We start from the raw sequence: 15659 nt of genomic DNA, 5'->3' as shown, positions 1-15659 counted from the left end.
TTTGGAACCTCTAGGCCCACTATAGCCTATAGGGGGAAATGTGCAATACCCAAGATCTGCACTGCTAGAGGGGAAGATACATGAACAACATGAAAAAAACAAGGGAAAGAGAAATGATCCAAACAAATCTAGATTCTATATTCATAGAATCCAATGACAGTATGTTAGAAGAAATGTCAGAAAAGGACTTCAGATTATACATGATTAAGATGATTTGCGCAAGCAAAGGATGAGATAAGAGAGCAAATGCAGGCAATGAATGATAATACCAATAAGTGAAAGAGCACCTGCAGGAAGCAAAAGATCATTTCAACAAAGAGATAGAGATTCTCAAAAAAACCAAACGGAATCCTTGAATGAAGGAGACATAACCAAATACAAAACTCAATGGAAAGCATCACCAACAGACTAGACCACTTGGAAGACAGAACCTCAAGACAATGAAGACAAAATATTTAATCTCAAAAATAAAGTTGCCAAATAGAGAAGATGGTAAGAAAATCATGAACAGAATCTCCAAGAAACTATGGGGACATCATGAAAAGACCAAATTTAAGAATTATTGGGATTGAGGAAGGCACAGAGATACAAAACAAAGGAATGAACAACCTATTCAATGAAATAATATCAGAAAATTTCCCAAGCCTGAAGAATGAAATGGAAATCAGATACAGAGGCTTACAGAACACCAAATGCACAAAATCACACCAGATCCACACTAAGGCACATTATAATGAAAATGAAGGTCATGACAGAAAAGCATCAGATTACATATAGGGGAGACCAATAAGGATAGCAGCTGACTTCTCAACCCAGACTCTAAAAAGCTGGAAGGGCCTGGAACACATATTTCAAGCTCTGAAAGAACATGGTTGCCAACCAAGAATTCCTATACCCAGCAAAACTAACCTTCAGATTGAAGATGAAATAAAATCCTTCCATGATAAACAAAGTAAAAGAATTTACAAATAGAAAGCCTGCACTACAGAATTGTTCCTCAACAAAATATTCCCATGAGGAGGAAATGAAAAACAACAATGGAGGTCAGCAAAGGGAGGAACTACCTTAGAGAAAAACCACTCAAAGGAGAAACCAAGCCAACTTAAAAACCAAAAATAAGCCAAATGACTGGGATACAGATCATATCTCAATAATAACCCTGAACGTTAATGGCCTAAACTCATCAATCAAAAGACATAGACTGGCAGATTGGATTAAAAAGAAAGGACCCAACAATATGCTGCTGCAAGAGACTCATCTCAGAAAAAGACATCCACAGACTAAAGGTGAATGGATGGGAAAAAACCTACCATGCACATGGACTCAGTAAAAAAGCGGGGGTTTCCATCCTTATATGAGATAAAGTGGACTTCAAGCCAAAGTTAGTGAGAAGGGATAAAGAAGGACATTCAACTGCTTAAGGGAACCATAAATCAGGAAGACATAATGATAGTAAATATTTATGCCCCAAACAATGGTGCCTCCCTGTACATCAAACAAATCCTTCTCAATTTCAGGAATCACATAGACACACAACACAATAATCTGGGTGACTTTAACGCATGCTGTCACCACTGATAGATCTTCCAAACAAAAAACAACCAAAGAAACCATAGAACTCAATACACAATCATAACCTAGACTTAACTAGACATATATAGAATATTCCATCCATCAACGAGCAGATTCACTTTCTTCTCAGCAGCACAATGGAACCTTCTCGAAAATAGACCATATGTTATGCCACAAAGCAGCCCTTAGGAAATGCAGAAAAATAGAGATACTGCCTTGTGTTCTATCAGATCATAAGGACTGAGAGTAGAAATCAATGACAAAAAAAAACAAATTACTCCAACACCTGAGACTAAATAATATGCTATGAATGAACATGGATAACAGAAAACATCAGGAAGGAGATAAAAAAATTCTTAGAGGTCAATGAGATGCCGATACAACATATCAACATCTCTGGGACACTATGAAAGCAGTTACTAAGAGGAAAATTCATTGCATGGAGTGCATTCCAGAAAAGAATGGAAAGTCAACAACTAAATGACCTAACATTACAGATCAAAGCCCTAGAAAAGAAGACAGAATAACAGCAAAAGTAGTAGAAGACAGGGAATATTAAAATCAGAACTGAAATCAATGAAATTGAAACAAAAGAAACAATTCAAAAAATTGACAAAACAAAAGTTGGTTCTTTGAGAAAGTAAACAAAATAGACAAACCCTTAGCCACGCTAACAAAGAGAAGGCGAGAGAAAACTCAAATTACTAAAATTCATGATGAGAAAGGAAATATCACGTCAGACACCACTGAGTACAGAACATAATTAGAAGCTACTTTGAAAATCGTATTCGAACAAAATAGAATCTACCGGGAGACAGTGAAAATTTCTAAAGACATATGCTCCTCCCAAACTGAACCGGAGGACATACATAATTTAAACAGATCAATATCAAGCAATGAAATAGAGAAGCCATTAAAAAACCTACCATCCAAGAAAAGCCCAGGACCAGGCGGATTCTCAGCCGAGTTCTACAAGACCTTCAAAGAAGATCTCATTCCAATACTTCTCAAAGTATCCAGGAAATAGAAAAGGAGGGTACCCTACCAACTCATTCTATGAAGCTAATATGACCCTCATACCCAACCAGGAAAAGACACATCAAGGAAAGAAAAATTTAGGACCAATATCCTTGATGAATATAGATGCGAAGATCCTTAACAAAATATTGGCAAACCGTTTCCAAAAGCATATTAAGAAAATCGTGCACCACAATCAAGTGGGGTTCATCCCTGGAATGCAAGGGTGGTTCAACATCATAAATCAATAAAGTAATCCATCATGTCAATAGACTTAAGGATAAGAATCATATGGTTTATTTCAATTGACGCAGAAAAAGCGTTCGACAAAATACAACACCCCTTCATGCTCAAAACACTAGAAAAAAATAGGGATAGTAGGAATATACCTGAACATTGTAAAGGCTATTTATGCTAAGCCATGGCCACATCATTCTTTTTTTTTTAATCCATTTTTTCTTTTTTTTTATTGTCAACAATGGGATACATGTTGTTTCTCTGTTTGTACATGGTGTAAAGGCATACCATGTGTAATCATAAATTTACATAGGGTAATGTTGTTTGATTCATTCTGTTATTTTTTCCCTTCCCCTCCACATCATTCTTAATGGAGAAAAATGAAACCATTCCCTTTAAAAACGGGAACAAGACAGGGACTGTCCTTTCTCCACTTCTATTCAACATTGTCCTCAAAACTCTAGCCAGAGCAATTAGGCAGACTAAAGAAATTAAAGGGATACGAATAGGAAAAGAGGAACTTAAGTTGTCATGTTTGCTGATGACATGATTCTCTATTTAGAGGATCCAAAAACCTCCAGAAAACTTCTAGACCTCATCAATGAATTCAGCAAAATAGCAGGCTATAAAATCAACACGCATAAATCTAAAGCATTTTCTACGCAATGATGAAACAGCTGAAAGGGAAATGAGGAACACACTCCATTGCAATAGCTTCAAAAAAAAATAAAATACTTGGGCATCACTCTAACCAAAGAGGTAAAAGATCTCTACAATGAAAACTACAGAACATGAAGAAAGAAATTGAGGAAGACCTTAGAAGATGGAAAAGATCTCCCCAGTTCTTGGATAGGCAGAATTAATATTGTCAAAATGGCCATACTACCAAAGTTGCTATACCGATTCAATGCAATTCCAATTAAAATCCCAATGATGTACCTTACAGAAATAGAGCAAGCAATCATGAAATTCATCTGGAAGAATAAGAAACCCGGAATAGCTAAAACAATCCTTAGCAGGAAGAATGAAGCAGGGGGTATCACCAATACCAGAACTTCAACTATACTACAAAGCAATAGTAAGAAAAACGGCATGGTATTGGCACCAAATAGACAGGTAGATCAATGGTACAGAATAGAGGACATGGACACAAACCCAAATAATACAATTTTCTCATACTAGACAAAGGTGCCAAAAATATGCAATGGAGAAAAGATAGCCTCTTCAACAAATGGTGCAGGGAAAACTGGAAATCCATATGCAACAGAATGAAATTAAACCCCTATCTCTCATCCTGCACAAAACTCAACTCACAATGGATCAAGGACCAGAGACATTGCATCTTATAGAAGAAAAAGTAGGTCCGAATCTTCACCTTGTTGGCTTAGGATCAGACTTCCTTAACAGGACTCCCATAGCACAAGAAATAAAAGCAAGAATCAACAACTGGGATAGATTCAAACTAAATAGCTTTCTCTCAGCAAAGGAAACTATCAGCAATGCGAAGAGAGAGCCTACAGAGTGGCAGAATATCTTTGCCACTCATACTTCAGATAGAGCACTAATTTCCAGAATATATAAAGAACTCAAAAAACTCTACACGAAGAATACAAATAACCCAATCAACAAATGGGCTAAGGATATGAACAGACACTTCACAGAAGAAGATCTACAAGTAATCAACAAACATATGAAAAAATGTTCACCATCTTTAGTAATGAGAAATGCAAGTCAAAACTACAGTAAGATTCCATCTCACCCCAATTAGAATGGCAATTATCAAGAATACAAGCAACAATAGGTGTTGGAGAGGATATGGGGAAAAAGGTACACTCATACATTGCTGGTGGGGCTGTAAATTAGTGTAGCCACTCTGGAAAGCAGTGTGGAGATTCCTCAGAAAGCTTGGAATGGACCCACCATTTGACCCAGCTATCCCACTCCTTGGCCTATACCCAAAGAACTTAAAATCAGCATACTACAGAGGTACAGCCACATCAATGTTCATAGCTGCTCAATTCACAATAGCCAGACTGTGGAACCAACCTAGATGTCCTTGAATTGATGAATGGATAAAGAAACTGTGGTATATATATACAATAGAATATTACTCAGCTATAAAGAATAATAAAATTATGGCATTTGCAGGCCAATGGATGAAACTGGAGAATATCATGCTAAGTGAGATAAGCCAATCTCAAAAATCCAAAAGGCGAATGATCTCACTGATAAGCGGATGATGACACATAATGAGGGTTGGGGGGGGCAAGAATGGAGGAAGGAGGGACTGTATAGAGGGAAAAGAGGGTTGTGGGGGAGGAAAAAATAACAGAATGAATCAAACATCATTACCCTATGTAAATGTATGATTACGCAAATGGTATGCTGTTACTCCATGTACAATCAGAAACAACATGTATCTCATTTGTTTACAATAATAAAAAAAATTACTTAGAGAATGTCCTCCCCCGTGACTGTGCGCTCTGTGTGCCCCCTCCTGGCTCCAGAGCTGAGCTTTCAGCTTCTCTGAATGAGTGGAAAATAAACAGCGGCGGCCCAGCCCCTAATGACCAGGTTTACCAGGAGCTTATTGTATCTAAAGAAACAAGACAGCAGTTGGTGTTGTGAAAAAAAAAAAAAAAAAAAAAGCTATTACAAGAGATGCATGCATAGTGTAACATGAAAATTTGTATTTGGAGACATGGTCTCACTAATTTTTTTTCTTCCTCATGTTTCTTCAATTTTTTTTTTCTTGTATTTGTGACATTTTCCTTCTGTTTCTGCCTACTCTCCGTTTACCTTGTTCTTTCTTGATCTCTTCCCTGGTTTCTTGCAATTTTCCTTTGTGATCTTCCATCATACAGACAATTGGATCAAAGGTGGTTTTGTTTTATTTTTTCTGTACTGGGGATTGAACTAGTAATACTCTGCCTCTGGGCTACTTTCCCAGCCTGCTTGCTTTCTCTTTTCTCCTTTTTTTTTTTTTTTTCTCTCTTCCCTCCCTCCTTCCTTTCTTTCCTTTAAGGAAGATTGAATCCAGGGTGCTCTGCCACTGAGCTACATCCCACTTATTTATTTTTTTAAGTTTATTTTGTACCTGGATTTAACCCAAGGACTCTTAACTGTTACGGGAAATACAGAAAAATATGGACAGTTATGTCACTGGAATGAGGTAAGTGGCACTTGGAGATACAGAAGAGCAAGGTTTATTGAGCACTGCTGTGGGCTCAATGGAGTCTTCTCCAAAAGCAGAGTATCGCCTCTTTGTTCTCAGTGTCTTTTATACAGTACTGACTTCCTGTTTCAAGACTTTCTAATGCATGTAACCTTGATTTGTCCCCCTTTCTTCAGGTGGCTCTGGTTCCTGCCACAGTTACTAAGAAAGCATCATTACAGAAGCAGAAACTAGCAGGTTGCAGTTATTAACAGAATAATAATTTAACAGAGATATAAAGAAACATCTTAGGAAGGAGTTGCTGCTTCATAAACACTGAGCTGCATTCCCAACCTTTTTTATTTTTTATTTTGAAACAGAGTCTGGTTAAGTTGCTTAAGGCCTAGGTTGCTGCAGCTGGCCTTGAACTAGCAAACCTCTTGCCTCAGCCTCCCAAGCCACTGGAATTATAGATGTGTGCTGCCGTGCCTGGCCCTTTCTTTAAATTTTGAGACAAAGTCTGGCCAAGTTGCTTAGGGCCTTGCTAAGTGGCTGAGGCTGGCCTCAAACTTATGATCTTCCTTCCTCAGCCTCCTGAGTCTGGGATTATACACGTGAGCCACCATGTCCTGCTTTCATTTTTTTATTTTGAAACAGGGTCTTTGAAATTGCTGAGGCTGGCCTCAAACTTGCGATGCTCCTGCCTCAGCCACCAGAGTAGTGGAGATTACAGGTATGTGTCACTACACACAGCTTCTTTCATAGTTCTTTTGTAGCTTTGGATTAATATAGAGCCACTTCTTTATTTTCTTACACACATTGCTTGAGTTGAGTCTTCCTGGATTGGTTCTTGTTCTTGAGTGTGTCCACAGGGTCAGGGTAGAGTTCCAGGCCAGCTGGTTTTCACAGCATAAAGCTCACTTCTTGTCTTCTGCCATAAATATGGGCTTTCCCAAGTGATTAATCAGTTCTAAACCCTCTAACCCCCATTTTCTTGCAGTTGTAGTTACAAATAAGAGGTAAATATGTTTTATCGTATGGTAGGCCTTTTTCGGAAATTTAATTTTCCTGGCAGTTTCTTAGAATTTTCTCTACTGGTCCCTCTTTCTACTCAAATTACTCTCCATAGTTTCCTTTCTCCTGTTCCTCCCTCATAGTTGTTCCTAATTTGAGCTACTTTTCCCAACCCTTACCAGTGATTTGGTGTTTATGGATTTTACTCTGATGAATGTTGAGTTTGCGAAGATTCTTGTTTTCATTTTCATTATTGCTTTTATATGGTTTCGAGGAACAGAAGGCCAAAATAATAAGGTTTCTGCATTTGGCATTTTAGGTTTTCCTCTTATAAACAGCATGTACTTTATTCATTTAGTCTGATGGGTTGTTTTTGTTTGTTCTGTTTTGCTTTTGTTGCCAGGAATTGAATCCAGGGATGCTTAACCACTGAGGCAGCCCTTTTTATTTTTTATTTTGATACAGGGTCTCACTATGTTGCTTAGGGCCTCGCTAAATTGCCGAAAGCTGGCTTTGAACTTGCAATCCTCCTGCCTTATCCTCTCAAGATGCTGGGATTACAGGCATGTGCCACTGAATCCAGCCTTAACATTTTTAATATACCTATATAACAGGATATTAAGTGTGGCTTTCGGTATTCTGGGAGTATCATTTGAGAACAATAGGTGACAAATTATGCAGAGTATGCAGAGATTATGAAGAAAACTTTGTGTGACTCAGCTCATTACCCTCTTGAATACAGAATTGTTTTTCCCATTTGTAGTGCTGGAGATGGAACTGGCCTTGCACATGCTAGGCAAGCACTCTACCACTGAGCCATACCCTCAGCCCATTGGGTAGATATTTTAAATGATGATTTCATCAGAGAGAATTGTTGATATTCTCTGTGGTATTTTTCCTTCCCTGCTGCTTCTCTGTCTTCTCCATCTTAGTGAGGGATGTGTCAGAGAAGCATATGGAGAACTTGATAAGCTGGCATCCCATGGAATTTGTGGGCATGCAGCTTTCTGACTCATGCCTGCAGAAAAGTAAGGTGTCTAACCTTTCAGGAAGCTGGTTGTGTGCCAGCTGTCTGTCTATGGAAGTATCTCCCTCCAAGGTGTGTTTGTGTTTGTTTTTGTCAGGATTCCCAAGGCTTCACTGTGTGGGTCCAAGTCTAGCTCTTCTTTTTGCCAGGGTAATACTACCCTGGCCACTAGCTATGAGAGTCAATTTGGGGCTCTGATAACACCTCCTTAGGACCATCATAACAGCAGTTTATACTGAATGCTGTGAGGTTCTCCACTCTCCACTCCCACTTGACTTCTGACTTCCAGAGCTCAGCTATTTGTTGTTTTTATCCAGAATTTCTAGGAATTCATAGTGTAAGGCTTTCAGAAAGGTTATTTTAGATCTGGGCACCATTGAGTACACTTGAAATCCCAGTGACTCTGGATATTGAGGCAGGAGGATCACAAGTTCAAGGCCAGCAATTTTGTGAGACCCTGTCTCAAAATAAAAAAGGGCTCAGTGGTGGAGAGGCCCTGGGTTTAAACCCCAACTGCAAAAAACAAAAGTTATTCTAATCTGGCATCTTGCCAGAATTGGACAGCTATGTTAACTTGTTCACTCTCTGCCTTCTATACTATATAGTAAACTTCTTGCAAGTAGATAATCCTCCTTCTTTAGTATTTATCTTTAGCTCTCAGCATAGAGGCTGGCACATATTGAGCACTGAGGAAATATTTGTTAAACAGTGAGTAACTTTTAAATTCATGAAGGCAAGAAGATAATGGCTAATAGATATATTTACAAAAATGAGCTTCCCCATGAGGGGCGCTAAGGAGTACTGGGAAGCCAGAACTCTGTATTATTTCAGCTGTACAACAATTGACTCACCTAAGCACACCTAACAGCTTCTTCTTGCTATAGTTTTTCCTGTTTCCAGACCTCATAAAAAAACCACTTCACTCACTCCTACTTTTTTTTTCATTTATATAACATATATTTTAATTCTTTTTAAAATTAATTTTTATTGTCAACAAATGGGATATATCTTGTTTCTCTGTTTGTACTTGAAGTAGAGGCATACCATTTGTGTAATCATACCTTTACCTAGGGTAATAGTTTTTGATTCTTTCTGTTATTTTTTCCCTTCCCCCACCCCTCCCACCCCCTATTTTCTTAAAAATAAAATTTATTTAGATATAAATTTACACATAATAAAGTATATGGGGGCTGGAGTTGTGACTCTGTGGTAGAGAACTTGCCTAGCATGTGTGAGGCACTTGGTTCAATTTTCAGCACCACATAAAAATAAATGAATAAAACAAAGGTCCATCAATAACTGAAATATGTATGTGTGTGTATATATATATACACACACACACATTATATATATTTAAAAGGGTAAATGCAATTGAGGTGCATTTTAATGAATTCCAACTGAATGATAAACCCATGTAACCACTGCCATAGTTAAGATATAGAACATTATCAACACTACCAAAAGCTCACTTTTATCCCTTCCCATAAATCCCCCAAATTTTGTTCCCATACAACCACTAATCTGCTCTCTATAGCTTACTTTTTTCTAGAATTCCATATAAATGAACTCATACAGTATGTGCTCTTGTGTCTGTATTTTTGTACTCTGTTTTTGAGGTTCATCCATGTTGTAAGTATCAGTAGTTCATTCTCACCCGTCTCTTTCTTTTAATTAAAAAAATTTTTTAGTTGTTGATGGACCTTTATTTTATTCATTTATTTATATGTGGTGCTGAGAATCGAACCCAGTGTCTCATACATGCAAGGTAAGTGCTCTACCACTGAGCCCTGTCTTTTTTAATAGTTTTTTTGTTGTTGTTGTCGATGAACCTTTATTTTATTTATTTACATGTGGTGCTGAGAACCAAACCGAGTGCCTCACGTGTACTAGGCAAGCACGCTACCACTGAGCTACAACCCCAGCTCCTCACCCATCTTTTTAAAACAAAGGAGTTTCTCCTGTTGATAGAAAAGTCTTATGTTTCCCCTCTTCTCTGGTTCATCCTGTTCTTCCCTCTTTCTCAATTCCCTTAATTTCCATTGCAGCATCAGATATTGAGATCAAGTCATTCGTATCTTCCACAGGTTCTATAATCCAAGATGTCTGTAAAGAGCTGGAATATCCCTAGGATAGCATCTTCACACAGACTTATTCCTGAGTGGAAGGATTTGAAAGTCCTCATAAAAAAGACCCTGCAGGACGTAAAGGTAATGTGTGGGAGAAGTATGCATATGATGGGTTTGGACTAATGGCCTGTTGCTGCACAGGGGCTATGGCATGGACAAGATGTGAACAGCTCTGGAAAGGTCATCCCATATCCCCAGCTTTCCTTTCTACATTAAAATTAGCACATTAGGTACAATTAGAACACATTCTGTTGCAAGTATCAGAAAATAAACTTACATAGATTAAACAAATAGGAAGCATCTTGTCTTACCAGTCATAAGGATCTAGATTCTTTTTCTTTTCTACCATCCTTAATATGTTAACTTATTACCTTAAGGTTATAAGATAGTTGCTGCATTTCCAGATATAAACTTCAAATTGCAAGTAGAGGGAAGGGTTTTCAACATGGTAGAATAGAGGAGGTTGCTTTCCTGAATGCTCTGTGGAGTGAAACCGAAAAAGCCAGCAGGCAGCTTCTCAGCAAGGTGGATGAACAAACAAAAAAAGCGGGGAGACTTTACTGGAATTTAAAACTGGACATTCAAAGCAAATCAGGCACTCAGGAGGTTAGATATAATAAAATAAGGAAGAAATCCCCAGAGACACTGCCTTGACCGACGAAGCTCCAGCCAGAGCCGTCCCCCTGTAAGCATAGTGGAGGGGTAAGGGAATGAAAAGAACCTGCGTTTTGGGGAGACCCAAGGCGTGTCTGGGTATGGTGTGTTTAGAGAACAAGGACATTGCCCAGCAAACCTGAAAGATGCACTGCACAATATCCATGCCCAGGGAAAGAACCGCCATCTCTCAGGCAGTGTGCGGAGGACAAGGGAAGGAACCATTTTGCAGCCTCTGTGCAGGGATTGGCAGCTGAGGGGACGGATTTCTGCCAAAACTGTTTGGCCTAAAATACAGGCCCAGTAAACACACACTGCAAGACTTAGTGTGTGCCTAAGTGACCAGGATAAAATCAAACGTGGGGAGATGTTTACAGAGGGGACAACTGGTTGTGGAAACCCACCTGGCTCTACTCCTCCTCCTCAATCCTACTGCTTGCAGGACCTGCTGGGAGAGATGCATCTGGCCGGGAATTTGGAAGGGCAGCGGGTAGGAGAAACTGGAGACTGAATCCCAGACCAGGAAATGTGGGGTCTGAAGGTGACGTAGAGGACTAAGAATTGGGTCCCTCATCGCACAAGTGGAACCCAGGGAAGATCCCTGGGACCAGCAAGTACTGGGCACTGGAGGTGCCCTGATTTAAAATCTCCAGACCAGTTGACATTCAGTGAAGAGCCTGGATCCCGCCTAAGCCTAAACCCTGCCTCCAGGAATTCCGCCTACGGGATTACCTCTCTCTCTCCAGCAATCCAGAGGGTGGAGGATCAAGTTCCAGATGACCCCACCTAAAAATGCTGAGAAGAGAAATCGAGAATCTTTTGAACTCCAATGGAAAGAATTCTTTATTTATCAAGATCTTTGTTAAAAATTCTTTTTCTGTTTAATTGTGACCTTAATGGTACATGGACATTTATACATATTCATATTTGTTTTTTTCTCATTTCTAGCATTTTTGAGCCAGTTAGTTTTCATGGATTAGTTTTTTTGTGAATTAGGATGTTGATTAGTACATTTTAGTTTTGTTTTATATTATTTTTATTTTTTTAAAATTTATTTTAGGGCTGGGGAGATAGCTCAGTCGGCAGAGTGCTTGCCTTGCAAGCACAAGGCCCTGGGTTCGATCCCCAGCACCACAAAAAAAAAAAATTATTTTATTTTTTAAAATTTTTACTTCATATATGGTTTTCTCCTATTTCCCTTGATTCTCTTTTCTTCTGCTAACAGCTAATCTCCATTATTCTCTCATTCTAACTTTAATTTGTTACTTCTTCTCTCCTCCTCCCTTATAATCATCACATCCTACATCACTTCTGTTCTCTCCCTGTCCACCATTGAAAACTCGCTGTTTTAATTGTAGGCAGTAACTGATCATATAATTTCTGTTTATTGTTATAATTAACATTGTAGATGTAATAGTAGGAACTATTTGGTTTAATGCTGTACACTGTTTGTATTAGTTGTTGTTATTATTTGTCTCCCCCTAAATAGCGAGGCACTAGAAACCTCTAGGGACACTGTAAGTCCACAGGGTAGATACTCTACTGTCTCAGATTCATACTATTAGATGGGCAGACACACAAACAACATGAAAAAGCAAGGGACAAATCACCCCACACAAACCAAGATACTCCAATAACAAAATCCATTGACATCACAATGGAAGAAATGTCAGAGAAGGAGTTTAGAATGAACATAGTTAAACTGATCTGTGAAGTAAAGGATTGTATAAAAACTGATATCAGAGAGAAAATACAGGAAGTAAAAGATCACTTCAATAAAGAAAGAGGGGCTGGGGTTTTGGCTCAGTGTTAGAGCGTTTGCCTAGCATGTGTGAGACACTGGGTTGGATCCTCAGCACCACATAAAAATCAGTAAGTAAAATAAAGGTATTGTGTTGATTTACAACTAAAAAAATTTAAAAAAAGAAAGAGGCAGCGATTCTGAAAAAAAAAAAAAAAAAAAAAACAGAAACCCTCAAAATGAAAGAAACAATAAACCAAATTAAAAATTCAATAGAAAACATCACCAACAGACTAGACCACTTGGAAGACAGAACCTCAGGCAATGAAGACAAAATATATAATATTGAAAATAGAGTTGACAACAGAGAGAAGATGTTAAGAAACCATGAACAGAACTTCCAAGGACTATGGGATAACATGAAAAGACAAAATTTAAGATTTTTTGGGATAGATGAAGGCATGGAGATACAAACCAAAGGAATGCACAATCTTTTCAAAGAAATAATATCAGAAAATTTCCCAAACCTAAAGAATGAAATGGAAAATCAAATACAAGGGGCTTGCAGGACCCCAAATGTACAAAATTACAGCAGACCTACACCAAGGCACATTATAATGAAAATGCCTAACATATAGAATAAGGATAGAATTTTAAAGGCTGTGAGAGAAAAGTATCAGATTATGTATGGGGGAAATCAGTTTGGATCTCAGCTGATTTCTCAACCCAGACCCTCAAAACTAGGAGGTCCTGGAACAACATATCTGGAAGAAAATGGATGTTAACCAAGAATCTTATATCCAGAAAAATTAAGCTTCAGATTTGTAGATGAAATAAAAACCTTCCATGTTAAACAAGTTAAAAGAATTTGCAACTAGAAAGCCTGCACTACAGAACATTCGCAACAAAATATTTCATGAAGATGAAAAAAAAAAAAGAAACCAGGAAAAAGAGGAACTACACTAAAGGAATAGTCAATCAAAGGAGAAACTAATTCAAATGAAAAACTAGAAATAAACCCAAATGACCAGGAATACAAATCATATGTCAATAATAACCTTGAACATTAATAGCTTAAACTCATCAATCAAAAGACACCGACTGGGGCTGGGGTCATAGCTCAGTGGTAGAGCACTTGCCTAGCATGTGTGAGGCACTGGGTTCAATTCTCAGCACCACATATAAATCAATAAATAAAATAAATGTCCATTGACAACTAAAAAGAAAATTAAAAAAACAAAAGACACAGACTGGCAGATTGGATTAAAAAACAAGACCCAACAATATGCTGTCTCTAAGACACTCACCTCATAGGCAAAGACATCCACAGGCTGAAGGAGAAAGGATGGGAAAAGCATCACTCACATGGATCACCTAAACAAGCAGGGGTTTCTAGCCTCATATCAGATAAAGTGGACGTCAAGCCAAAGTTAATTGGAAGGAAGAAGGACATTTCATACTTCTTAAGGGAATTATATATCAATAAGACATAACAATCTTAAATATTTATGCCCCCCCAAATGGAGCATCTACATACATCAAACAAACCCTTCTCAATTTCAAGAATTAAATAGACCACAACACAATAATACTGGGTAACTTTAACATGCCTGTGTCACCACTGGATAGAGCCTCCAAACAAAAACTAAATAAAGAAGCTATAGAAGTAAAAAATACAATTGATAATTTAGACTTAACAGACATATATAGAATAGTTCATCCATCAGTGACTGATACACTTTCTTCTCAGCCGCACACAGATCATTCTTTAATATAGACCATGCTATATAAGCTATCACATATATTGCCATACAATTATAATATTACCTTAATATATTTTTAGTATCTGTAGGTTTATTTGAATAGCTCCCTTTCCATTGATATTGTGCTTTTTTCTTGATTAGACTTGATTTTTATCAAATTTTAGCTGTATTATTTCTTCTCTCAGGTGTTTCTGTCCCTAGTGTTATTTTTTCCTTCCTACTACATAATTTGAAAATAATTTGAGTGTTATTCTGGATTCTTTCTTGTACAAGTACTTTTAAGTTACAAGTGTCTTCTGAGTACTGTTTCATCCCAGAGATCCTGATATTTTAAGCTTTTGTTATCACTTAGTTTGAAGTACTGCTTATTAACTTTTTTTATGCTTTTTGCCTTGACCTCTGAGATATTTATAAATGTGCCATTTAATTTTGAAATAGTTGTCATGTGGGGTGGGGTTCTTTATATCTTCAGGTGGTTGATTTCTAATGTAATAAATCATGCAGGAAACACAGTCTACATGATTTCAATTTTAAAAAAGTAAAGGAAATGCTTTTTATATTGATTTGTTAGTTACATACATGTCAAAACTGATCAAATTGCATATTCAAATATGTCCATTTCATTGTACTTCAATTTTACCTCAGTAAAACGATGGGAAAGAAAAAAATTGCAAGTAGAAAGAAGAGGGATGTCTACTCCAGCCATATGGGGATGGTAGTCCCTCTATGTTGCCAGAATTTCTGGGTCAATGGAATAGAAGAAAGGGAAAGGAAGGAAGAACAACTGATAGAGTAGGCAGCAGTAATATCAGACACAGATACATTGCTTCAGTTTAAGATATTTTTCGTCTTTTAAAGTCCTCTATAGAAGAGCCTTCATATATTTGAATGAGTAAATGAATTGTATATAATGAATGGGAAGAAGGAAAGGAATGGCAATTAATAGAATAAGGAAATGTAAATGAGCTTTCTGATTTAGTTAACAGGAATGGGCAGTTGTGAGCTCAGACATGAGGGTCCTTTCTCTGAACTCTGCTCCTGCCACTGAATAAACAATGACAATGGGTACTAGAAACTCTTGAGCTATGAGAATGAATATGGGGAGATTGATTCTTTTTTTTTTTTTTTTTGCGGTACTGGGGATCGAACTCAGGGCCTTGATGCTTTCCAGGTAAGCACTCTACCAGCTGAGCTATCCCCCCAGCCCTAGGGAGATTGATTCTGAGTTACAGATTTGGCCTCAGTATAGTCTCAAATCCTTTGTGGATGCAGGAATCAGGCATGATGGACAATCTAAGTAAAGACATATAGTGCTTTAGTTTCATTTACCATTTTGATTTCCAGCTTATGTGGT

The sequence above is a fragment of the Sciurus carolinensis genome, chromosome 16 (assembly GCF_902686445.1).
Source record: "Sciurus carolinensis chromosome 16, mSciCar1.2, whole genome shotgun sequence".
In the NCBI taxonomy this organism is placed as follows: domain Eukaryota; kingdom Metazoa; phylum Chordata; class Mammalia; order Rodentia; family Sciuridae; genus Sciurus; species Sciurus carolinensis.
The sequence above is the reverse complement of the archived record's forward strand: the minus strand, read 5'-3'. Positions refer to the sequence as shown.